Source organism: Propithecus coquereli, unplaced genomic scaffold, assembly GCF_000956105.1.
Source record: "Propithecus coquereli isolate 6110/MARCELLA unplaced genomic scaffold, Pcoq_1.0 Scaffold76, whole genome shotgun sequence".
Taxonomy (NCBI): Eukaryota; Metazoa; Chordata; class Mammalia; order Primates; family Indriidae; genus Propithecus; species Propithecus coquereli.
The window spans coordinates 4,793,011-4,817,919 of record NW_012153729.1 but is presented as its reverse complement, the minus strand read 5'-3'; positions in this window follow the sequence as shown (position 1 = coordinate 4,817,919).

Here is a 24,909-nt window from a genome sequence, read left to right as displayed (position 1 = left end):
ATAAAACAAACCTACAGTAACTTGAAGAAAAGAGCAGTACAAATCAGATTGAAATAAATTAAACAGAAATGGAAAAAAACATAAAACCAAAAAATTGTTTTTAAAAAAGACAATTTAGTTGATAAACTTCTAGTTGGATTGACCAGTAAAAACTAAATGGAGAGGGAATAAATTACCAATATAAAAAATGAGAGAGGCAACATGGCTATAGATTTTATAGATACAAAATGAATACTACAGGAAAATTATGAGCAACTTTATAAATTTGTCAACTAAATAAAATTAACAAATTTTATGAAAGACACAAACCACCAATGGAGCATTACCCAGATAAATAAACTTATTAAGACATTATAAGAAAATAAAACTGAAAAGTCAATATCCCACATTACTATCAATGCAATAATTCTAAAATAGATTGAGAAAATTTAATTTAGAATATGTAAGGAAGGATAAGACATTATGACCTGGAATATATTTATCCTAGGTTGCACTTCTGGATTAGTGACATCAGGAGCTCCATAGGACCTAATCACCAGTAAGGAACACAATCATAATTGTTCAAATAATTTTTAAAAAATATTGTTTCTAAAATTGGAATGCAAATTCCTAACTATTTAGTTGCTCACCTTTCTTGCTCTAATATTAACTTATTTAAGAGCAGGAAGGACGCCTTAGATATTCCCTCTGCAAGGGTGGTGTGCGCTTCTGTCTCAGCACTGACTGCATGGTGGACGTGGCCTCGTGAACAGATTGTTCCTATATCAACCTGATTTGAACAATCAACAAGATAAATCTGGTAGAAACAACTTCAGAAAGTATTGTGTTGTAGATTCCAAAGTCAGACTGAATTACTTTTTCATTTACCCATTACCACCCTTTATTTCCTCTTTGGGTTGCTGACAGCATACGCCAGAAAGGAGGCAGAAGTGGGTTACCTGGGTTTAAATCAACAAATGTTTATGGAGCTCCTACTACGGGCTGGGCGCTGTGCTTGCATTTCTCTCAAGATTTTCAAGAAGTGACAGCAGCGTCTGTCTTGTCCCTGGTACTTAAATAAGACATCTCCTGTTGTCCTGGGAATATCAAGCCATGGGGCGTTTGCGTGCGTTCTGCGCTCTGTCCCAGAGCGTTCTTAAGGCAGTCTTGAATTCTCCCTTCTCCTAGAGTTTCAGAGGGAGGCAGAGCATGGCAGAGCTTTAGGACCTCCACCTTGATGCCCTGCGGTGTCTGGTCCGGCAAGGCGGCTCCCTCTAAGCCTGCAGGCTCCTTGCTGTCCGACCCTGCCATCTGCCCTCGCTTCAGATGACAAGTAGGACTAGAGGCCAAGAGCCAGCATGGTTCTCACTGAGGAGACACCCCAAGCTGCCACCAGCAGGGCTTGGCTGCAAAAGCCCAAGAAGCAGCAGACTTATCCCAAGAAGGAGATTTTGTGTGTGTGTTTCGACATGCAGCCTCTCTCTCTCTGCAGAACTTACACACTTCTTTCAACTACTTTTCTATTTAGAGATGAGCCGTTTGTTGGGGATGTCATTGGTGTGTGAGTGTGTGTATGTGTGTAATGGGGCATGCAACTGGCTAATTAACTGGCTTTGTTTAAGATAAGGACACTGCCATTGGTTCAGGCCCCCTTAAGTTCTAATTAGCCTGGCTCTATTCTGGAGCCGTAGAAGACACTGCAGATCGGAGGAGGTGCTCTTACAAATGAATCTTCTCAGTCCAAAGTGGGACCGGGGGAAGGATGGATAGCGGTTGCATTTGCAATGTTTACTCACAAACCGTGTGAGCAGCTTCCCTCCTCACCCCGGTTCCAGTGTCCTCCCACATTCACGCACTTGGCCTCCAACCTGGTTTGTCAGTCAGTCGATATTCCAGGAATGGGCTGGGGAATGACTTCTTGGAGAGCACCTGTTAGTTCTTAATCTCAGCGGAAGCAGGTAGATCTGGGGACCTGGGAGAAGACTGGCTCTGGGCTGTGAACTGGGCGCGGGAGATGCAGTCTTTGATGCTGGCGTTTTGTTTTGTTGTAGTTGTGGGTAATACTTTGAAATGCAGAAACCCTGAAAAGAGAGAGTTGTCCAGTCCCCCCATGGCATTCATTCATTCAGCAGGCATCCGCCATACTCCTCTACGTGGGGACAGGCACAGTTCGTCCTGCGTGAAGTATGTTGGTTTCTTAGGCAACCCTGGGAGAAGCTGTGGTCATTTCTGTAAAAAAGTCCTGGGCTGGGTGTCAGGAGACAGAATCTGTCCTGGCCCTTTTGCTCACTTGCTGGGAGACCTTGTGCAAGTCACTTCCCATCCCAGGGACTAGCAGTTCTCATGTTTTGTGTTTCTGCCCCATTAAGTAGGGAGGACAAGCCTGTTTCCTGGGCTTGCAGCAGAGGCTGAGGGCCAGGCTGGGTGGGGCCAGCTCTCACCTTCCCTTTGGGAACGTCCTCAAGGTTTTCCCTCTTCTCTACCCTCCCTCCATCCAGGGGTGAGGGACAGATGAACAGAGGAAGAGAGATTCAGACAGAAAAAAACAAAAACCAAAAAACCCCTCGAGATTTCCTGCAGCGAGTGAGGAATATCAGGTTTCAAACCGAACAAAAACGTGTCACTGTGCTGCCTGGTTATTACCTAACTTTGGAGCCCAAATGGGTGTTCTGTGTCAAGTCAGAGATTGTGGTTCGGGGCAAAGACTGACTTATATACACATCACCATGGCAACGTTTAGGTTAAACCGGCTCTGAGGCCCAAGGATAGATATTATGGGATAGCTTCCTTTCTTCTTCTTCTTTTTTTCATTCCTCTCAACACTAGCCTAAGGTAAAGAACAGCTGGGCTGGATTAATTGACTCCTTTTCGGAGATGTCTTACCTTTGCATGTATTTGTCTCTGACATAGTCTGACAGCTCAGCCAGGGTGTCAGCCGAAGGCATTCTGGGGTCCTTGAGTTTTACTGGTAACTGGAAGGTGTGATTGATGATTCGTGTTGAGCATGGCTGATGATGTTGCTAAAGGGACAAGGGGGTCACATGTGCACATGTGTGTATATGTGTGTAAATTACAGTGGGGGATGCTGGCGGTGACTTTAATTTGGGTGTCTACCTCCCCCATTCAGATGCCATCTGTCTGTCCCAGATTCCCTCGGTAATAGTCACATCCAGTGACACACACGTTTTCTTTTGTTTGTTTGCCAGAATTGGAGTTGTTGTCTATCCTTTGCCCGATGGTCACACACCAGCAAGATCCTGGAGAACCAAAATGACCTTCCTCCAGGGGGCCCCAGAGCAGACACAGGAGACATCCCTGCCTCTTTTCCCCTCTAGAGGTTGATGCTGGAGACCTTTGACAGCCTGTATAGGGAGCAGTGGGTCTTCTGGATCCCCCCTGGCTATTTTATTTTGCTGCTTTTCCCACTTGGACTTTCAGGCGGCATGCCGGATGCATCAAACTTACCTACCTGCAGACAGACTGGCCCAGTGAACACCGATACAGGAGTTTCCAGAGCTCATCTTCTAAAGAGGGATGGGCAGCCTTTGAGCGAGGTCACAAGTCTCGTTTGCCAGGGTTCCCCGAGCTGCCAAGGTGGGCACTAGGGAGGGAAGCCACAAGCTGCAACTGGTGGGATCTGATGCAGCCAGTTCTCCAATCCACACTTCCTCACAATCTCCCTGTGCTAGTTATTAATACAAGTTTGTGAACTATAAATACAATTCTCATTGAATGGAATCCATAGGGGATATTTCTTTCCAAAGATAAAAAACCTGAAAAGTTACATATTCTATAGATGTGTGTCTTAACATTTGCAATAGACAGGTGCCTAGAAATCCATGCACATAAGGAAAATTTTAGTAGGTGAATTTTAAATATATTTGAAGAAATCATTAGAGAAAATCCTTGGCCATGTCTTCGTAAAGGGCATTATTTCTTCAAATTTTTCTGTTACTAAGATTTTTCTGCCTCGGGTTGGCTTGGAATGGAGTGTCCCCACAGCTCAGAACAAACACAAAGTGCGCCAGGACTGGGCAAACACCAGAGTAAGCAAAAAGGTCTTTGGCACCTTCCGTCTCTTCTTCTGAGATCTACTTAGCATATTCAGGATGGGTGGACGCCCTTTCTCTTGGTCTTTAAAGTTGCTTAAGTCATATTTCTTCTTTAGAAATAAAACACTCTTGTCAGAAATTCTTTGATTTTTTTTTTTTTTTTTTTTTTAGAACATTCAGGATGGGTGGACGCCCTTTCTCTTGGTCTACATAAGAAACCAAGGGTTTCTATAACCACCTTTAAAGCATTTTAACCGCAACTCCTTTGAGGAACTTGCCTTTTTTGCCATCTCTGCGAATAAACCCCATTTTGATATTCTGGGCATTCAGTCGGCAACCTCAACAGGAAGAGGGAACGGGAGCTCACCAGAAGAAGATTGTAGGAACACTGGCTAGAAGCGGAATAAACCCATTGTAGACTGCAGAGGACCTTTGACTCCAGGTGTGAGTCCGTATGGAACTCCCTGGATGTTCCTAATTTAAAGAACTAGTGGCATTTCTCTTCTGGTCTTTCCTGGGCTCTGACTTTAATATAACTCCCCTCTTGGCAAGGTAGGCTTGGAAACCGAAAGTGGGCTTTTTGTGCTTTGATCCTTAGGGAAACTGCAGCAAATCAAGTTGCTTATAAAAAAAAAAATTAAGGGCGAGATTCCCTGGGGTGTGGTGTGAGGATTGTACTGGAAAAGGAGGGACACGGTCCAAGTAAACACTGCTGAGAAAGTCTTCCAGCTGGACCGGGATCCTAATCGTTTCTCTGGGCAAAGGGGAGATCCACTATCAAGATAAAAAGCAGCTCATCACCCTCTGAGCAGCAGCTGGGCGGGTCGCCAGGCTGGGGAGAACAATGATTTCCTCGCTTTTAAATTTGATTATTAGTTCATATTTATTGGAAGCCTGTGATGCATTGAGCCTTGCAGCCAACGTGCAAGAGGAGGCAGCCGATGGGATCCGTTTTCTTCCTATTAACTTTTTCCATTTTGCATCAATTGAGTCAGCATCTCACTAGTTAAGAGATGTCGTGCTGAATCTCATCCAATCATCACAGAGCTACTAAAATGGTTCTTCCCACCTTCTGGTGCATTCCAGCCCCCAGGGCAAACTGGCCTATTCACGTCCTCCCAACTTCACTTGTGCATCTCTCTGTGGACGAGATGAAATGGCCTGTTTCATTTAAAATACTTCCGGGACTGAGGGTTTCCCATTACTGCCTGTAAACAAACCACTCTAGTGTTTAACATGTTACATGTTATTTTAGCTTTAGGGATAGAAGGAACAAGAGAAGGTGTCGGGGTGGGGGCATTTTCCCCCCTGTTTGTTTGTTTTTATTATTTATTGAGTGTGACCGTCTGTTGGACTCTGTGTTTTATGAATTATCTCACTCACTCTTCACAGCCTCGTTATGAGACAGACTGTGTTATTGGCTCCATTTTACAAATGTGCAAACTGAGGCGGGGAAAGCTACAGGAAATACTAAGGCCTGGGAGGGACCACTCTGCATACACTGCTTTGTGGCTTTGGATCCTAGTCAGAGCAGAGTATTCCAAGAAGTCAAAAGCCAGTGGAGAAGTACTAAGTAGCATCTCCATTGCTTCTCTAGGAAAAGGACTGGGCAAGTGAGTATAAAGCTCAGGTTTGTGGAAAGGTTTGTAGAGAGGTCTGACATGTAAGGCCTCCCGTAGCTTGAAGCATCCACCTAAGAATGCATGCTTGTGCGTGAGTGTGCTCCTGAGACCAAACTACAGCTCACGTATGTTCAAACTGCACTTTTTAAAAATGCATTAAAAACCAGATTTTCATCAAATAAGCCAGCCTAGGTGTGCCCAGGGACAGAGCTGCTTGCCCACTTGTTGAACAAGCACATAGGCTATCAATGGTTGGGAAATCTCCCCTAGTCGGTCCAAATGGGGCACATGTCAGTGACTCTCCCTGGGGATTATTGGTTCTGGGGCCACCTGAGGTTGATCCCAATGGGGAATTGTTTCAACTCCTCTATTTTGTCCATTTGATGAGCCCTGGATGAAATTATTTGAATAGAAATAAGTGCTACAGGGGGTTTGCTAAGGAGGCCAAGATTTTTGCAATGCATTGCTGTTTATCCTGAGGATAAAGTGGGTTGCGGTGTACAGCCAGGTGCAGAGTGGTTCACAGACTGGCAGGAGTGGTGGAAGTCAAGAGCAGAGGGAGCGGATGGTAACAGTGTCCTCCGGGTGTTTCATGATGGCTCATGGATGTCCCTGAGAATGTCATAGGAAGACGTAATTAAACAAAGTTTCCAAATAAATCCCTCTGGTTCCAGAAGAGGTTTATCATCTCAGAAGATTAATTCAACACAGTTCTAGGTCTTGGGTTGGTACGGGCATTTGGTGAGATCTTATTAGTAGAGAGAGTTGGGTCATGGTGGAGTGAATTCTTTTTTTCAGAAGGAGGAGTAGATACCTGGGTTGGGGCAGCTGCTCGATGATCTAAAGGGAGATACGAGGACCCAGGGGGCCATTTCTAGGTGATCCCTTCCAAAACAGCTCTTTAGTGCAAGATGCAAGCATCATTGGGTTGAAATCTAGAGTGTAAGCAGCCGGCCCCCAGGGGCTCTTGAGATTCTAGCGGGTGCATACTCCCCGGCTCTGTCCCAGGAGGCTGAGCTGTGGGGACACTATCAGTAGGCTGCATTGCCCTTGGGCTTCCAGCTGGGCTCAGCCAACGAAGGTGGGGAGGAAAGTCAGGTAGGGGTATTTCTTCCCCCAGCTCCACCTTGCAGGGTTGCCTTGGTGGGCTGCATCTCTCCATCAGAGTTCACAGCTACTGTCAGGTGTATGGGTCTTCTTCTGTCACCCCTTCAGTTCTGGGTGGCGACCATCCCCACTGGTTCTAGTCCTGGAGAGCTGCACTATCCCCTGCTACTTCCCTATACCCTGCCCACTCATAAGTAATTCCTTTCTTAAACTCTCCTGACATTGTCCAGTTTGATTGTGCCATCTGTTCCGGCCAGAACCTCGACTGATACAAAAGTAGTTACTCATTTTACAGGCAAGGAAACTGCAGCTTAGAGAGATTGGCCGACTATAGGACAAGGGGCCACACCTAATAAGAGGTAGAGTGGGGATACACATCCCGTTTCATCTGCTCTCAGAGCCTGATGACTGATGTCTACACGTCAACACTTCCACAAGGCTCCTGGTGGTGGGGGCAGTCTCTGACAAAGGCCACCAAGAATTCATCAGCCCCTGGGAATTGCTCTTGAGGCCCTTCTTGCCACCCTCTTTGCCTCCTAGGAGGTGAAACTGTGTAGGTCCACCTGCCTCCTCATTCCATCATCACTGGGACCAAGGTCATGAGTCTGCATGGCGGATGGTCCAGTCTGGGCTACAGACCACACAGCAGTGCCAAGAGGCCACTTGAGAAGTAACTGAGCCTGGCTCCATTGACCCTGTGTCCCTCATCTGGGGGACACGGCATGCAGGAAATGCTCTGTGGGACACAAGAACTGTAGAGTTGCTCACCTAGTGAATCCTGAGACCATAGATTCACTTCTAGGAGGTCCAAAGAGTTGAACGCTTGAACTCCATCCTGCACTTCCTCAGAGCTGGGTCATAGACAATGCAGGTGCGTGTGACCGAGAGGATGCTAGGCGCTTACCTGGTCTCATGCATTTTCATCATGTTCTCTCTTCTACTGATGCTTTGATACTAAATAGGTGTAGTTTAGTTGGTTAATACATCTGGCATGCATAAGCTCTCAATCTTGTTGAAAGAATGAATGAATGAATGAATGGGGTAAGTGATCATACTTTGAGAGCACTAAGAAAGCAGGGGCCAGTGCTTATAAAATCGTTTGATCACCTCCCATCGCTCTTTCAGAGTACTGATTAAGGCCAAGGCTGAGAGAAGAAATTTGCTAGGAAATCAGTAATGCCGGGAATACTTGCTAGGAGAATAAGAAATGATAATAGCTATCATTTTTTGTGTGCGATATGTACCAGGCATCATGCTAAGGTTTAACACGCATTATCTCATTTAATCTTTACAACTCTAGGAAGTTGATAGAATTATCCCCATTTCACAGATGAGGAAGTCAAGGTTCCATGAGAACATTTATATCACACCCAAGTTTACATTTTTAGTAAGTGGCAGCGCTGGGATTAAAAGCGAAATCTATCCTTAGACCTCAGAACTTTGGTTAATTATTCAAAACTCTGGGTTGGATGCCTGGCATTTATGAGCTGCTAATCCAATCTTGTGGTTGGGGTCTGGATACCACGCTCACAGCCCACCACACTGATAACCTCACCGCCTGGAGGATTCCTCTCCCTGTGTGATTCCTTCTCACCCTGTCCCCCCTTTTCTGAGGTTTCTTCCTTGCCCGTCTCCTCATTGTGAAATGGTTTTCTTTCTGTTGCTGCCTGTCCCAGCCCTTAGGCGGGAGGTTCTGAAACGGATTCACCAGCGTTTGCCCTGACCTGTCTGTCACACCTCACGCCGCACCGGGGGGATGCTGCGCCTCTCGGCTTTATTCATCATTTCAATTTGACACTGTGCGTGTTTTATGGTCTTACTTCCACCCCGCTTTGCCCCTATTCAATTGTGTTTATTTCTTAAAGCAACACTGGAAGGGAAAATCTATTTCTCCTGCCAGATGTTGAAAGAGAAAAAAAGAAAAGAAAAACATTCCCTATGCGCTCACAATTCTGCCTCCATCTTTCCTCTTTAACATGCACAGTTAGATCGGAGAGGTGGGCAAACCCCAGCTCCTTATTTGAAATAATTCGTTATTCAATCATTCAGTTCAGCAGGGATGTTGTCCTTGGGTCTGAGGACCTCTACCATGTGTTTCATACTTCAATGTGCAAATGAACCATCTGGGTCACATGAAAATAAAGGTTCTGATTCAGTAGGTCTAGGGTAGAACCCGAGGTCCTGTATCTCATGCCAGGGAGTTGCAAGGTAGTGCTTTAAGTAAGACTCAAGTTTCCCCTCGCCCCTTTATCCCTCCTCCATTGCTCTTCCCGGATGTTTCTCTGTGACTCAGGGAAGGGTGCCCGTGTCTCTGGAGCTCTTCTGGGCATTCCAGGCTGGGCCACGTCTCCCACAAATGCCGTGGCTCCTCAGTGGCATTGCCTTTTATGGTTTAGGTTGGAGTCTGTCTGCTAAGCCCTTCCAAGGATAACAGTTAGTTGTCACTGGCTAGGAGACAAAAGAAATGCATTTTTCTGGAGCCAGTTTTCCCCGAAACACTAATGGTACCTTTATCTCCGGGTAATTAAAGCTCTGACTGATGAATGCGTAATTACGCATAAGCCCGGCTGAAATGATCGCCTTGGTCTTTCATCTTTAGCTCACTTCATTAGATGTAACAGTCTCGGGCGTGCTTCACAGAATAGCTGTTCCGAGGTGTCTGAGTTGGGTGGAGTCACTTGGGGGGCCGGCCACCTCCGTAATTACTGTGGTGTGTGAAGGCTGGAGCTGACTCTGTCTCCATGAAGTAGCAACCCTAAGTGGCCAGAGGGGCATTGGGGATGCTGTGAAATTTGCCGGGATTTGCTGGACTGTTTAGAGGTTCAAGCTGTGGCCCGTGGGTCTCATCCCGATTCTGCATCTGAGAGTTGCTAGATGGAGGGGGTGAGAGATGTCTGCTTAGCCCTCAGCACTTGGGCCACTTGCCACCTCTTTGCCCTCTCTGTTTGGGAACAGGCTCATTCTCCACTCTGGCTTCCTCTAACCCTAGCTATGCTAGTATCACTGTTATCTGGGACCCTCTGTCCCCAGGCTGAGTCAGGGCTGGCTTCGAGCTCCTTGCCTCCCGGGCAGGTATACATGGAAGCAGCCCAGGGTGCCAGGTAAACCGGGTCTCAAAGCACTCAAATAGAAAGAAGCGTATAGAGTGGTGGTAGGTCACATGGGTCCTAGATACCAATGAGCTCAAAGCCCTCCCCTCCCTCATGTGAGACCTGCAGCAAATGCCAATGTTAAACTCTTCTGAGCCTCAGATTGCTCATGTGTGCAACTGTACTAACCTCATAGGATGGATTAAATGAAATAAAGTATGCATTGGCTTAGCACATGGTCTGTCTGTTACTTTTGGTGTTCCCGTTCCATGGGAGAGGGGGTTATATCCTCCGTGGGTGCTGTAGATCAGTAGGAACTATTCAAGTCACCACTTCCGAGTGTTCTCTTCCTCCCTGACAGGTATAAAATGCTGCTGTCAAATCTGAGACCCTCTGGGATCCCAAGGGACTATTTCTTTAAATGGTTGGGATGGGCTCACCTTAGCTCTCATCTGTTCTCTGCAGACACAGGGACACACTCACCTGAGGGGCAGTTAGCTAGGTATAAAAATATAGCAAATACGCCTGTAATCCTAGCTCTCTGGGAGGCCGAGGCGGGCGGATCGTTTGAGCTCAGGAGTTCGAAACCAGCCTGAGCAAGAGCGAGACCCTGTCTCTACTAAAAAATAGAAAGAAATGATCTGAACAACTAAAAATATACAGAAAAAATTAGCTGGGCATGGTGGCGCATGTCTGTAGTCCCAGCTACTCAGGAGGCTGAGGCAGAAGGATTGCTTGAGCCCAGGAGTTTGAGGTTGCTGTGAGCTAGGATGACGCCACGGCACTCTACCCCGGGCAACACAGTGAGACTCTGTCTCAAAAAAAAAAAAATATATAGCAAATATCAGGAGAGAGAACCTGAAGGCAGAGAGAAATGAGTAGATGTTTTACGGGTCACTACTACCAGTCATGTTCTGTGCTGTGCATTTTCACACATATTAATTTGTTTTTGCAGTGATCCCGCATGGCACATACTAATATAGTATGAGCTGTATGAATATAGCATGAGGACACCAAGGCTAAGAGGGATGGCTCCCCCAGTTTATATCCTTGCTAACTAATCTGTATAGGGCTCCCCTATCCCAGTAAAGACTGACACTACGGTCCTCTTATGCTGATTTTCTGGCTCTTTTTTTGCTTTTTCAATTCACACACACGTTTCTCCAACGTACCTCCCTTCTCCTATAAGACATTCATTCTTCAATCCTCTGAGATGGGCTTCCACTCCCAGCACTCTAGTGACGCTCTCACTCAAAGGTCGCCAATGACCTACCTCTTTGTAGCCAAATTCAATCTTTTCTCATGTATTCCGCTCCTTCTTTTCTGGCACATTCCACTGCTGATGGCAGCTCTTTCCTTGGACTCTGAGACGATACATCACAATGAGTTACCTTCTCCCTCTTTCCTACCACTTCTCCGTCTCCGCTGCCTCTTTTCCCTTCTCCTACCTTCAAATTGAGTCCTATTCTGAGATGATATTCTTTGAGAAACTGAGTTAGCTTCACAACTTCACCTCTTTCATTTATACTACCACTGTCTAAACTCGTATTTTTGCACATTGCTTCTAACAAGCCACAGGCATGGGTGTCCTGGCCGTATCTCTCTAGGCGTCTTGCCACGAGCTCCAGCTCCCCAAGCTTAAAATAGAAGTCTGTGTCTCTCCTTTGGTATTTCTTTCACTTTCTGGTTTCTCCGTTTTTGTCAACATACCATGGCTCTTCGGGGAGAAATCTCCATCACCTTTGTCTACTCTGTAGTCCAACCCTCAATGTTGACTTAGTACCCAAATCCTACGGCTTCGATTCCTGACCACCCAGTCCTGTTCCCTTTGTGAGGCTCTGAACACCTCACACCTGGTTTATTGGACTGATTTTTTAAATGCTTCTACTTCCTTTATTAATTCTCCAGGCTGGGATACTCTACACAACACAGCCAGAGTATTCTTCTGGAAATGCCACTTTCATTAAATGGGTCTGCCCAGAAAGCCTACAAAATAAGTGACACATGCCTTAACTTGACTTGAGCAGTTCTCTGCGATTTCCGTATCTCCCCAACCTGTTTTTCCCACTGATCACCTACAAAACCTCTTGGCTCAAGTCAGCGTAGACTGTGTGTTAATTAGGATTAGGTTCCATTGCCAGTAACAGCATAACCCAAAATAACAGCGACTTAAACTACACAGAAGCTTATTTCACTCTCATTTTAGAAACTAAGCATAGGCAGCCCAGGACAGAAATGATGTCTCTGCTGAACCAAGTGCTCGGAGACCCAGACTCCTTCTCTCTTGTTGCTCTACATTGTGTGACCTCCGTTCCCAAGATCACCCATGATATGGACAGGTCCTTTCAGATCCAGCCATCAGACCCACCTTGCAGCCAGAAAGAGGAGGAAGGAGGATGAAGGACATAGTCCTTCCTTTTAAGAACATTTTCTGGAGGTTGCGTATGTGGCTTCTGCTTAGATCCCACTGGCCAGAATGCAGTCACGTTACCACATCCAGGTGCAAAGAAGACTGGGAAATAAATGTACTTTTCCTTTTTCACTGTGGGTGGCTATGTTTGTTCCAGGTTTTATTATCGAATCAAAAAGGTGAGAAAAGCCTTGGGAACAACCAGGTATCCCCACTGCAGCCAGCTGTTTCTTTTTCCTCATAGGCTGCGAGCATTTTTGTCACCATGCTGGCTTGCATACCCATCTCCCTTGTCCGATTACCTCCTGCTCATCGGAATCCTGCTTGTCAGAGAAACAGTATCACAGAGTTGAGTGAACACTGACTTTGGGGTCACACAGAACTGGGTTCTAATCCCAGCTGTACCAGCCACAGCTTCCTGTGAGACCTCAAACTCACTAAATGTCTCTGAGCCTCCGTTTTCCTCTCTGTAAAATGGGGTAACGAAACTCACGTTGCAGGGTTGTGAGGATCACATGGGGCCGTTTAGATTAAACACGTAGCACAGTGTCTGGCATAGCACATATACTTGAGAAATGGAAGTTACGTATCTTATCAATAATCACGATAACCAATGCATTGTCTCAAAACACTCAAGTCCTTTCCTTTTACAGAGCGTTTCCTATCTGTTCCAGTTTAAGCAACCATCCCTTGCTTCAAATTCTTATAATATTGATATAAATACTATTTGAGACACTGATGAAACAGTTAACATGCTGCTTGTGACATCTTTTTTGAGGGGATGTTCGAAACCTCAAACAAGTTGAAAGAAGAGTGCTTTGACTGTTCTTGAATTGTTCCTTTAAATGATTTTGTACATATGCCCCAGTTTTCTAACTATATGAAATATTTCTTGAAGGCAACGACTGTGTATTAAACAGGAAATTTCCTTTGTTTTCCATCCTTTGCTTTTTTATCCTCTTAGTACCTTCAGTGCTGCTTAATAAAAAGGTGCATTTCATGGTTCCCTGTCTTCTCCTGTCTTTGATGATTTTCACAGATGTCCAGACAGCTGAAGGCAGCCATGACTGTGCAGGATAAGATTTTTAAGACTTGACAAAATTGTCAGTTATTGCTTTAAGGGTGGGCTCCAGGCCAGACATGCCCTCTCTCACTTCTTTGTGTCATGGTAACCTCCAGTGGTATTCAAACAAACAAACAAACAAACAAAGCAGTGCTAGGCGAGTGAATGAGTGAGTGCGTGGATGAACGAATGGCTGCAGAAATCTAACTTATGGTGACCGGGAAGCAACTCCGATGGCCAGAAAGAGAGCACAGAGTTGGCCATAGGTGAATCAAGGGCTCTATGCTATGTCCCCAAAAGGACGCTTGCCATAGGCAATGAATGGGGACCTGGAGATGCTTTCTACATACCTTCCCATTTTCCTTAGGGAGGTATCAATTAACTAATTTTGATGCTATCTGGCAAATTCCCCCTTAAGAGAATTATATCACTAAGATGTAATACATACTCGGGTTGTATGCTAGTTTGATTGATTAGAGTCCATCACCTTTCTTTCATGGGCACTTCAGGAGGTTAGGATGGCCTCCAGCAGCTTAGCCCCTTGGCCTGGTTACATCCCAGCTATTTTGCAGGAGGCAGGATGGACCATCTCAGGGGCTGGGGCAAAGTCACTCCCAGTTGCTTGTAAATGAAAGAGCTATGGTGCTACTGTATACAGTGTATTGGGTGATACACTATCTCCACTCGTCACAAAACCTCCCAAGTAAGCATTGCTATTCTATTCTACAAATGAATTAAGCAGAGAGGTTCACACAGCTTTAAGAGGCAGAGGCAAGATTTGAACCCAGGTTTGTCTAACCTCAAAGCTTTTTCTTATTTTACTGCGGAAGCCTCTCCACAGTGGAGGAGCCTCTCTCTCCTTTGTTGATGAATACTTCATGAACAAAGAACATGTTTCAGAAAACATACAAGCAAGCAAGTCTGCCCTAGCAGTTCTGCAGCAGGACGCGAACATGCAGTGGTCATGTCACACCTCAATAATATTCTGGTCATTGTCTGGCCCCATCTATCCCTCCCCCACTGCACTTCCAGAAATTAAACTCAACACTGGATGGCCAGTAAAGTCTTACTGATGTTCTTTGTCCAGGCTCTTGAAGGCAGGAATTAACATAACCATTTATTATTTTAAAAATTATTTCTACTTTATGAAATGGCCTCATCTCGAAAAAAAAAAATCACTGCTTGGCTTGAGATGACAATCACAATTTTAGGTGCCCAAAGACTAGCTTGCCTAAGACAAAGCAAACTCTCACTGAGTCAGAAGCATTTGCCTTCTCTCTTCTGTCTCTTTCTAGCACATATTATATATATTTTATAGTCAGTAATATACACATAGACCTATGACACACATAATAAAGTGAACAGATTAAGTACATTATTATGCCCTGTCTAGATCACCAAATAACGTGCCGGCTGAACAAAGGCTTTTAGCAGAAAGATTGCAGAGTATGTTCTCTTTTGTCTTGCTTTTCTCTCCTCTTTTCCTCCTTATTCCCCACCGCCGCCCTCCACCTGCCCCTCCTCCCTGGTGCAAAGCACTCCATGTCAGGGCTACAAAGCATCACATTCCTCAACAGGTTTAATCTTTGCAACATTCTGGCATGCGAGTTATTAAGAGGAGGTTGTAAGGAGCTGTGAGGACGACTCGATGGAGACTTTTCCTGGATAAAAGGTCCTTGCCTGGGATTATCTTTGCTTCATTTGTGGTAATCCCAGCCTCCTCTTCTGCGGTTCTCGGGCTCCAGTGGGGAGGGGGCAGGTGCAGAGGGAGTGATTAGCCAGGACTCAGCAGGCCCCATGGGAAGGTGGCGGAGTAGACTGGGGAGGGGTCCAAGAACCCTACCCTGGAGAGGGAGGGTGGAGTTTGAACAAGCCCCTGCTGAAACAGCCTGGCTTAGGGCAGAGTGTCTAATACTTTTCTTCAAAATGGAAAACCAGACAAAACTACTTGTTTGACTGTGGGTTGGACAGTAACAACAGGTCCCGACACACTAATGGGCAGAGCTCATGTCCTAAACAGGCAGTTCCCACAGCTCCCCCTGCCTCTTTTTTATAAGCTTTTTCCATTTTTTTCTCCACTTGCTACCTCCAATTCTGTCTAAAAGAGACATGCATTTCACTGCTCACTCTCTTTTCCCAATTATTTGGTTATTTCCACTGATGTTCGAATGTGCATAGACAACAATGTATATGCAGACTTAGATTTTAAGGCACTTCAAACGTTATTTGTACTTCTTATGAATGGAAAAGGTGGGAAGTCACTTATTGATGAAGATTTTAGCTGTTGCTGGAAAAAGATTTGTTTTCCATGGAAAGGGTATAGCGACATATACTTAAGGGTGTTGGGAACAAGCACTGAGCAAACAGCTGGCACATGCAGAGCTGGCAACAGGTGGGGCCACTTGTGGCTGAAGAGGAGATTGAGGATGTCACCCAGGACACGTAGTGACTGCAGAGACCACCTCTCACACCTCCCCGCCTGGAACGGCCACTAAGAGGAAATGGGTAATAATTTCTAACCATGGCAGAGCATCAGGATTACCTGGGGAATTTATTAAAAAGATAGTGTCCGGAGCACATTTGTTTTGTTTTCAACAAACTCTAGTGGCACTGCCTGGTATAGGCATCACATGGACGGATTGGAAGAGAGAATGACCACGGGCTGAGGATTAGAAGATTGGTAATCCAACCAGAAGGGGTGAAATCTCTTTTATGTTGGTAGCAAACAGACACGGAAAGGAAAGAATAGGTACAAGAAACGTTGCAAAGAAGAGAGGACACGACTTAGTTACTCATTGCCTATGGGAAGAAGGAAGCAGAGGGAAAATAGTTCCAGGCTTTCAAAACTGAGTGCCCGAGAGGATGGGAACGAGGGGGTTGAGGATCATAGAAAATGGTCCTCAATGGGGAAGACTGAGAGGGGAAGCTGGTTTGGGAGACGAAAATTTGGAGATATTAAGATTCAGAGGAAAGTTTAGGGACTGATGACAATACCCAACAGGCAGCTGGGATATGAGGGACAGAGGTGGGATTACAGTTTAGAACTTGATTTATAAATATGGGAACTTTCGGTCCATAGGTCATAATGAAAGCACTAAGCATGGATGAGCTCTCCTAGGGCTGGAGAGAACAATCACATTGCTAAACTAATACTCTCTACTTAAGACATGAGCAACTCATCACGAAGAGCAATGGAGTAACAAATAAAGCCATGAAGAGCTCTGACCATCCACCAAGTAGCCACCGTGAGGGAATACGAGCAGTGTCCCTGATAAACTCCAGGGCATCCCTGTGGCCACACCAAGTCCCAGAAGTGGACTTGGATGCAGCAACCCTAGGCCTCTTTCCTCTGGGTCCCGAGACCTGGTTGGAGTCTCGACTTCCTCCTTAATATAGGACGTCTGGCTCAGCAGATTTCCTCTTTGGTGTCTTTCCTGGAAATACATAATCCTAATTTCTGTCCCTTCCCTAAAAATCATGGGATTTGATACTTTCACTTTGAGAGTATTTGCAGATGCCTTTAGCTCATGGCACTTGTACATATTAATAGAACCATTTTTCTTCTCTAGGCTAAATGTTTATTTCAGTACGTGTTTATATTCTAATTGAGAGACTTCAAAGTAGAATAGTTCCATAGGTGTTCTGTGCCAGGGACCCACTATTTAATTTATCTGAGTCCCTGTTTCCTCATCTAGGTAGCAAAAAGGGTTGAATGAAATCTTTTGAACATCCATTGATCACATTCTCTTTGATAATGCCGTTTTATGTTTCTTCACATCTGATTTATCCTTGCGTCTTCCATTGCCCATGATCCATATTGAATACCCGATAAACGTTTGTTGAATGAATAATTGGGGTCCAAAGTCCAGAGTAAAGTAAAATATGGTTTACTCCTGAACACTGACGGTCCCTCCTTCCTTCTCTTTTAGCACAGGGTTTCTTCAGACATGTTCCTCAAGATTCTAGCTCTGTGGGATCAGATAGCACTGTTAAATTAGAAAGTGGTAGAATGTGTTTGTGTGTATATGCAGTTTCCCATAGAAAAATCCATTCTTCTACTTATTTTGTAAAATTCTGAGTTCAAAACCAGGATGAGCTAGGCTCTCTTCTGCAGGACTTCTCAGAGCCTTTACCTCTCTAATGTATAGTGTGAATTGCTAAACCCAGTTCTGCAGAAGCCACACTCCCTGTCCTTTTTTAAAGAATATTTTGAGGAAATAATTTTCTGCAGATTGCACTTTGGGAACCACTATCCACTATCTGGTTATATACAATAAAATTGTAAGAAAATGATCTATCTATACACTAGATTAGAAATTTGTTAAGAACCTTCAGCATCCCAAATATAAGGTATTTTCTCCTTCCCAAAGAGGACTTTAAGAGAACCAACTGAGAAAAAGTCCTTTAATGTGTGGGCCATAGGAATAGGATATTTCAATATCCGTATGGATTTTTGAAGCATGTTCATTTCTTTCAAAATAGTGTTTATACCGCAAGTTTGAGGCTCCTATAAAGAGAAGTTAAATCAAACCCCGGCACACCCTGAGTGCTATAAAATTACTCATGAGAAACTTGTTGTCAATGACCAGATTAAAATAATAGGGCGTTTTTTTCTCTCTTTATTTAAAATACCACTTCTCAGCCAAGTAGTCATAAGAGTGCCGTCAAGGGCCGGATGTGTTGTTTCCCAGCAGGGTTAGACAGGTTGCTGGGGCTCACCCAGTGGGTGGATTTATGGCTTAGCTGGCATTCTGGGTGACACAAGACAGTCCCGTGAGGAGCTCAGGAAGAGACAGCCTGTGCATGTGACTTGTCCCATTCTCATTGTTAAGATGGTGCCAACCTCTCGGGCCCACAGTGGTTGTCCGCACCCCTGCAGACTTCTATTGTGACCTTGGTAGCCTTGGTAGTGGCTTTCTGTGAGCATGCTGGTATGCCGTCCCACGTCGCCCGTTGCTGCCTGCTCGCCGTTAGAGATGAATGGAGAGTCCAGCTGCCATATTGATTTCGGGGGAAACACCCCTCTTCTGTACTCTCAGGATGAGTGGCAATGGAGTTGGAGTTTGTTTGCAGCTAAATCCAGAGGGCAAATGGGAACATCTCGATAAATCACCACACTATAATATTTATTTATAACGCCCCTAAAATCATTGCATTCTCAACTAGCAAGGAGCAGTAGCCATGAGACCCAAGTTCTGGTCTTGGCTGTTAAACTAACCATTTGAGCATCATTTTACCTCCTGGGTCTTGCATTCTCTGCTGAATAATATTGACATTTATTTAATATAAAGTATCTTCTGGCACTGAGTACTTTTGCTCATATTCCGTAAGTGTGATGCTCACAATACTGTGTGTTGAGGATTAGCATCTATATCATGTTCAACAGAGAAATTGGAGCTAAGAGGGTTTGAGGGATTTGTCCAAGGTCGCACAGCAGGTGAAAGACAGATTCAGGAACTAAACCCAGTGTGTGACTCCAAATTTGGTGCGCTTCTTCCTCATCATACTGATGAAATTGAACTTGACAATCAGCGTATTTTTATTGTATTTTGTTTTAGATAGGGTCATCTTGCTCTGTCACCGAGACTGGACAATTTGGAGCGTAGTGGTACAATCGTAGCTCACTGCAGCCTTGAACTCTTGGGCTCAAGCGATCCTCCTGCCTCAGCCTCCCAAGTAGCTGGGACCACCATGCCCAGCTAATCTTTTCTAATTTTTATAGGTCTTACTATGCTGCCCAGGCTGGTCTCAAACTCCCAGCATCAAGTGATCCTTCCACCTCAGCCTCCCAAGGTGCTGGGATTACAGATATGAGCCACCACACCTAACCCCTTTTAGCTTTTATTGTCTCCTTACCACAGGATTCAATGATGGCTTGGAGGCCATCTCCTATTCATGGCAACTGTGGAGTCTAGAATTCAAGGGGGCAGAGATCATCTCAGCCTTTCGTCCAGGTGATGAATAGACACTGAGTTCTCTCTTCTTGCGTACTCTTGGATCACTTGATCTTATTTTTAACCAGTCTCACTGTTGGTGAAGCACCTTTCTCGGCACCTTTCATCTGTTCTCCAGTGAAAGCTCAAGTCCACTGTATTTGACTGATCGGACCTTCATTATACAGGTCATTAGGTCAGAAAATGCTGCCTGTTTCTCATCAAGAAAAGGATGCTTAAGCCTCAAGAGCCAATAGTGACTCTCCCACCTTGGTCAAGACTTACTTTTCTTTTGCTCTCCTCCTGTGTGGTTTCTGTCTCAGTCCCTCGTCCCCTCCCTGTGCCAGACTTCCCCGGGTCAAACACTGACATGGCTACAGTGTCGCACTCTTTGATTAGCGGTGTCAGATTCCGGGGTGTCTCTGTCTTCATACTTTCCGACTCTCTCCTCTAAACCCCCTGAGTTGTCTATCAGCTTTAATCTTCCGTTCTGTTTCTACCACTTTCCCTCTTCCTGTCTCGGTGTCAGTTCTCAAGCCTACGTGCGGAGCAAAAAAATGAAAAAGTTAACTGTCTGAAATCTGATGCCCCACTAACCTGTCTAATCCTGTTGCCTGATACAGCAGAGGCTGAAATCCTGCATCTCGGAACAATAACCACAGGACATGAAAAGAGAGGGGGGGAGAGGGGCTCCCTGTCCTCTTCATTCATTCTGGCAAATGCTGTCAACGTCTACAAGGGTGCCTTAGGGTCAGCAGGTCAAGGCAGTTTCAGATTATGATTTCCCTTAGTACAGCTTGGGAAGGGTACTTGCTCTCCTTGGAAAAGGCATGGCAGTTTGACATGAGCTAAGCAGAACCTTATGTTCTGGGAGGAGGGAACAAACTCAGGTTTCAGTGACGTGGATTATAATCCTGGACATACCCTCAATGAGGTATGTGACCGTGAAAGGGTCACTAACACTTGCTGTTCAGTTTATCCCTGGAAACTCTTGAAACCCTGGGTGTCTCGCACAGATTGTGAAATTAAAAAAGTAAGACGTGAAAAGGCTTTAACATAATAAATACATCCTATGTCACGTGAATAATGGGATAGTTATTTGTCTTGTAAGTATCACTTTTGTTGGTGAAGTTCTTCAAAGGGAAGTATTAAATTCCCATGGGCTTTCCCCTTTGGCTATATTATTTTGTGGTTGATTGAAAAAGGCCAACCGATTTTCATTCATTTGTGCCTATTTTGTGTAACCTATTCATACCCGTTTATAGACGCGAGAAAGATCTATCACCCACTAATCACAGGGTTTGTTGGAATAATTTGGCTGGCTAAGTGAACTTCCTGTTTTTTTGTTGTTTTGTTTTTTTGGTTAAATGCACATCTCTCCCACACCTGTGAGCTGGGTTGAGAAGAGCATTCATCCTCTGCAGGGAAGGCCAATTTTCCCATCAAGTTCTGTGAGTAGCTGATCTTTCCTGATAAAACTCTAACCTCTTCCTTGTGCTTTTGCAGCAATGCAATATATATCCCACAATAGGGGAAACTTCCAGGGCTTTTTTAGTTATTAACCTTACTTATATTTCATATCATCATGAGAAGAAGTTCAGGGTAGGCTTTGTTCACAGAAATGAAGACTCTATGAAGCCACCTGCCAATTACCAGTTTGCAGTAAGATAAACTGAGGTGAGATTAAGTCATTAGCATTGTCTCATTGTAATTGTCACTACCCACCCCCCAGGGATAAGTTACATCCGTTCATACTATGCTGTTATTCTGTAAGACCGTGGTCCCCAACCCCTGGGCTGCAGACTGGTACCGGTCCATGGCCTGTTAGGAACTGGGCAGCATAGCAGGAGGTGAGTGATGGGCAAGCGAGTGAGGCTTCATCTGTATTTATAGCCGCTCCCCATCACTCATCTTCCCCTCCCCTGCCCTGGTCCGTGGGAAGATTGTCCTCCATGAAACTGGTCCCTGGTGCCAAAAAGGCTGGGGACCACTGCAGTGTAAGAAAGTCTCTGAAAGGAATCCAATGCATTGTACGGTAATTCCAGGGTGATTGTTTTGAAAAGGAACAAAGTCCAAGCCATGCAAATGGAAGAAGTGTGCTTTCCTTGTGTAAGACCAGATGGGACATCTCTGAGAAAATAAGGATTGTGCTTGCTTTGATGGAGAAAGCTTGCTTCTTAGGTAACTTATAAGTAAATCAGCTGCAGCTTCCTGTTGAAGGAGGTTTAATGTACACTTGAGCTCCTACTATCCTACCCAGCCCTTGGGACCAACTTCTTCAGAGTTTTCAGACACATGTAGATGAGACTCTTCCTGTGCATCCAGGAGAATGCTAGCTTTGCAGGACAGTGTTAGGGAATGAGGGGAAGGGTGGCTTTCCCAAGGAAATACGATGCATACTGGAGCAACTACAGATAAGGAAAATGAGGAATGGGATGGGTCAGGAGACGGGTCCCACATGGGACCCCTGCTTGTCTTCATCTTGGTGGTAGAAGGGAATAAGGAAGGTGCAGTCCTCCTTTACAGCACTGCCTTTGAGATCATCCTGACTGCTCAGCGAAAAGATGCAGATGTCAATGACATGGTTTGGAGAAGGCAGAGGGTGCCGGGGCAAGGAGATGTGCCTGCCTCCATCACCTCAGGGACCACCCCAACAGACGCGGGGTGGAGAGTGCACCAGCTAAGTCATCTCAGGGTAGCAGAAGTTGTGGAAGAACCTGAAGACCAGCATTGGCCGAGACAATTCCCTGAACACAAGAGACGTGGAAAGTACTTCCAGGATCGCTCCGTCCCCTCATCCATGGGCTAGGGGTCCCACACAGGTTACTCACGTATGCAATTTCCATGCTGTATCCTTACTCAGGCCACATTCCCCTCTCATCGCTTCTTTTTTTTTTTTCCCCCATTTCACTGCTAATATACAATGGAGAGATTCAAAACAACGTAAACGTGAGTCAAAGTGACTCTCAGTAGGTAGGGGAAGCAATCGGAAAGTGAAGCATACTTAGTGCATCTCTAAAGGAAATAGCTGTAGCTCTTTGCACACTCGGTTTTAGTGTAATTCTGTTCAGGTGGATGATGGAGAGTCGCTGTGCCATTTCCAAGTATGAAAATGTTGGTGTCGGTCTTGGTCTCTTGTTTCTACGTGGCTCAGCCAAGATTTATGAAGATATTAGAGGCAGCTGTAACCAACGCCCTTTCCCTTTGCTGGAGGTCTCTGAGCTTGGCTGGGCTTCCGTGGCTTATGCAGGAGCCTCTTTCCTTCCTCATAGAGGATGGGGCAGGTGGAGCTGGTTATTGCCAGCCTCTTGGAAGCTGAGAGAAGTGGATGTTCTTGCCAGGCGGTTGGAACAGGAAGAATTTCTAGGGAGGAGTTCCTGTCGGGTCTAGTTCTCAAATCACTAATTAAAATCTCCAGGTAATGGGTTACTAATTTGTTGGTTCCTTGTATCCTTTTACTGCCTTTTGAATATGTGGGGGATGAGGAGGTTGTGTTGTTGTTGCTCTTGTCTGATTGGGGCGTGGCGGTCTAGCCATGGTCTTCAGAGTCATCTCTCCTTGTGTTCCTTTTTCTGATCAAAATTCTGAGAAACAGAGTTCAGAAGGGCCCTGCATCCCAAATTCCTAAGCCATCAGAAATCCAAGCCAAGCCAAACCAAGCTTCTCTGAGTTTAAGTAGAAGAAAAATCACTGCTCACTGAGTAACACTTCCCTTCCGAGAGGAGAATTCATAACTCATTACCATCAACCTGCTTGCTAGTCAGCTTTGCAGGATGTGGGACCAGGTGAAAGGAAAACGCTGTGTCTTACTTTTTAGAATACACTGCGGTGGAAAGTCTGAGCACTGGGATTGGCACCAGAAGAGTTGAGTTTGAGCCTGGGCACTGCCATATGCATCTGGGAAAGTCATTTGGATTCTCCAGATCATGATTTCTTTATCTGTAAAATCTGAGTCAAAATACCTTTTGTTCCCTATTTTACAGGGTTGTGGAAGGGGGAGAAAAATTAAAATGAAATATTGTTTGCAAAAGGACAACAGAAAGTGAACAATGCAAAACACAGTGGGATGTTACAGTTACTCAAGGAATGAGAAACCAGAGCGTGTCATGACTTATAAACTTAATCCAAATAAACGATGCGCCACTATCCAGCGCGCTCCCTGATACATTCTCTCATCTAAAGCAACCCTCTGGGGACTTTTGCTAGAAATGTTGACTCCTGAGCCAGGAGGATTACAGATTTCCTTTTGGTTTAGCACTTTTGCACCTACCTGATGTATGAAGACAGCCTTGTCCCCTTCACGGACAATCTCCTGATGGCTTTTTGGGTGATTTCATTTGGATTTGGATGTTTCTAGAGCATGTAAGGATCACTGTTTAATATTTTTGCTTTAGGGGCTTCAAATGCCAGTGCCACAGCATGCGTGGCTTGTCATAATATGTTTTCTGGCAGCCCATGGCCCCAGCAGTGACTACTGTGGAAACGGAGGCAGATCTCAACAGGCGGCTGAACAGGCAGGTCCGGCACCAGCCATGAGAAGAACCCCAGGCCGGCTGCCAAGTTTCAGCCAGGAGGGAACATCTCTCCTGGAGTTTATAACCCTGCAAAGAGGGAGTCAATAATGAAAAGCTGCTCCACGCCCTTAATACCACAACATTACTCATGAACACCTTGCTGTTAATTAACAGCGGTAAATGCCACAGTTATTTCATTTTGCTCACCACTCTCTTGGGTAGCAACTCTGAGACACCCAGCAGGGGGATGGAGGGGGGAGTCTATGCCCACGAGGTCTTGGAGGTCTTGCTGAGACTGGAGTTCCAGCAATTCTGATGGGTTTCTCGTCAAGGGGCAGACTGGTGTTGCTGCCCACATCCTTGCACCAAATGTAGGGTATATGGCCATGACTTCTTTGGAAAGTTCAAGTTGGAACCTGCTGATCTCTGAACACTCCAGCAAGTGCTTATTTGATATGAACAAGTCTCCAATCGCCTCTGAACCTCCCTGCTTCCTGAGAGGGCCTCCTGAATGAGGGGTATCTCTCATCCAGTGTTGACATATGGTCTTCCCCCTTTCCCACTGCTTGGAAGGTCTGACTCAGGGAGCAGTTTTCAACTGTTCACAGCAGCTCAGTTCTCCCCATAGAGACCTGTCCTTATTGGATGTTCAAGTTTGACATGGCATGTGACAGCCTTTTTAAATATTTTTAATCCAAAAACCATACATTGAGGACTTCATCGTGACAGACACCGAAGAGACAAAGATGAATGGGACAGGATCCTGGCCTGCAGGGAGTCACAGTCAAGCAGCATGGATGGAGGAGTAGCAAGTTCAGCCATAATGTTAAATCATACATACAATGACAGTAGATAGAGCTCATGGGTACTGTGGAATCCACAGGGGAAAGTATTCACTTTTGGGAGATGAGAGATGAAATGAAAATTAAGTTTTGGAGGTTGCATAGGCATTTTCCAGGAAAAGAAGTTTTGGCATTTCATGGATAGAGAAATGCACATGCAACAATCTCAAGGTATAGAAGAGCAAAGCATGTTCCATACAGTGAGAACAAATAACCAGTATATTTTTCTTATACACTTGTCTTATTTTCCGATTCTTACTTCCCTGTAGAATGTACACTGGGTTTGCCTGTATACATT